The following is a 2,623-nucleotide window of genomic DNA, read 5'->3' on the forward strand; positions in this document are numbered from 1 at the left end:
GAGAGACCATCTTCATCCTACACCTCCCACGGATTGATAAACATTAGGTCATACACTTGAGGGAAATTTGCTACTGTCCTACAAACCTCTGCACTTGGAGGCCCAACAACGTCTACAAGAAGAAGGTTGTGTAGTAGACATCAGACTCTACTTGGCGTGGAAGGCAAGCTTGGCGACCGGAGATTCCTTCTCATGTAACTGACTCCATGTAAACCCTAGATCCCCTCGGTGTCTATATAAATCGGAGGGGTTAGTCCGGAAAGGACAGAGATATATACATTACCATAGTCATACATGCTAGACTTCTAGGGTTTAGCCATTACGATCTCGTGGTAGATCAACTCTTGTAATACTCATATTCATCAAGATCAATCAATCAGGAAGTAGGGTATTACCTCCATAGAGAGGGCCCGAACCTGGGTAAACATCGTGTCCCCCGTCTCCTGTTACCATCGATCCTAGACGCACAGTTCGGGACCCCCTACCCGAGATCCGCCGGTTTTGACACCGACACCCACCACTCTTCAGACCTCTTCATGGCACATGGCACAAGCCCCTTGGAATTGCCCCCTTTAAATTTGCATGTTGCTTTGATGATCGTCCTTCGGCAAGTATGGAATGTTCTCATCTTCGAATCACCCCCATTACATCTGCATGTTGTGTTGGTGCTTGATAATCTTTGTCATGCCATGGCCAAGATGGTTCTGGTATTCTTTCAATGTAACCCCCTCCTTATCATTAGTTTTTCCTTTTTCTCATTATTCATAGTTTGAGTTTCCTTGTAATGGCCATAGATTCAAAGATTGTAGCATGCTATATTTATCACGTTTGAGTTAGTGAATCAAGCCATGGGGATTCTATCTCCCTTGATTCCTCAAAAAAAACTTCACACCGCAAGACCTATATGTGAGTTGCCACTGTATGAGCACTTATACAGTTGGCTAGAATTTGATCACCTGACACTAATAATTTATTTTGTTTGCTCTGCAAAGTTTTCTACCATTACAAACTAGTGTTTAAAGGTGGGTATTCTCACTATATTAGTACATCTCTACATCATGTACCGTGTGTGTATGTGTGAGAATCAGGATGGTACTAGTGGTTATGTTATGCACATTGTTTTTGGAGAAGGGGTCGAAATGTTGACTATACCAAATGTACTAATATAGTGAGAATACCCACCTTTAAACACTAGTTCGCAGTGGTAAAAAAAACTTTGCAGAGCAAAAATAAATAAATTATTAGTGTTAGGTGATCAAATTCTAGCCAACTGTATAAGTGCTCATATAGTTGCAACTCATGTATAGGCTCTTGTGGTGTAAAGGTTTTTTTTTGAAGAATCAAGGGAGATGTAATCCCCATGGTTTGATTCAATAACTCAAACATGATCAATATGGCATAGTGCAATCTTTGAAGCTGGGGCCATGACAAGGAAATTCAAAGTATGAGTAATGAGAAAGAGGAAAAACTAATGAGAAGGAGGGGGTTACATTGAAAGAATACCAGAACCATCTTGGCCATGGCATGACAAAGAGTATCAAGCACCAACGCAACATGCAGATGTAATGGGGATGATTCGAAGATGAGAACATTCCATACTTGCCGAAGGACGATCATCAAAGCAACATGCAAATGTAATGGGGGTGATTCCAAGGGGCTTGTGGCATGTGCCACGAAGAGATCTGAAGAGTGGTGGGCACCATCTTTGTCGCCAATAAAACTCTCGCCTGAGGTTAGTAGGATACGTCATAAGGGCATTTTCCTTAGCTTGACTATCAGATGGCATACGATCGCCTTGCATTGCTCTTTCCTAAGCTTGGTGCTTGAGCGTAGGGGGTTGAATGACGGATGGTGCGCTTGGATCATGCAGCTAGTACGGACCACGAGCACGACCATTAACGGAGGTTGGATACGTCTTCTGTTCCTCGAGGGGGGTGAGGTAGGGGGGTGCTATCCCCCCTCCTATTCAACTTTACGGTGGACACCCTCACAACCATATTGGATAAAGCTAGAGTCGTCGGCCACCTCACAGGTGTGGTAGGCACCTAATCCATTGGGGTGTGGTCACACATCTTCAATATGTGGATGATACCATAATTATGGTAGAGGGTTTGGACATGGATATTGTTAACGTTAAGTTCCTCCTCCTCTGCTTCGAAGCCATTCAGGGCTGAAGATAAATTTTGAGAGGAGCGAGGTGGTCGTTTTAGGCTATTCTGCAGCGGGGCAGTAGTGGATTGCGGAAAACCTGAATTGTAGGTTGGCCGCCATACCCATAGAGTATTTGGAGTTTCCGCTTTTTGACTCGAGTGTTCTACTAAGCGGGTTCGGCCCTCTTATGGGGAGGTTCTCCACTCAGGCAAAACTTTGGTGCGGACGGTTTACTTCTAAGGGAAGTAAGACGGTCCTGATTGACTCCAGTCTCTCTAGCCTCCCCATGTATATGATGGTGTTGTATATCCTACCGGATGGAGTGCATAGCCCATTCGATAAAGTCCTCTCACACTTCTTCTGGCAAGTAATGAACGGCCAACAGAAATACCACACACTTGCCAAAGGACCTGGGAGGGTTAGGCATCCTTGCCTCCCATCGTATGAATGTCTCCCTCATGCTTACGTGTGT

Source organism: Triticum aestivum, chromosome 3D (assembly GCF_018294505.1).
Source record: "Triticum aestivum cultivar Chinese Spring chromosome 3D, IWGSC CS RefSeq v2.1, whole genome shotgun sequence".
In the NCBI taxonomy this organism is placed as follows: domain Eukaryota; kingdom Viridiplantae; phylum Streptophyta; class Magnoliopsida; order Poales; family Poaceae; genus Triticum; species Triticum aestivum.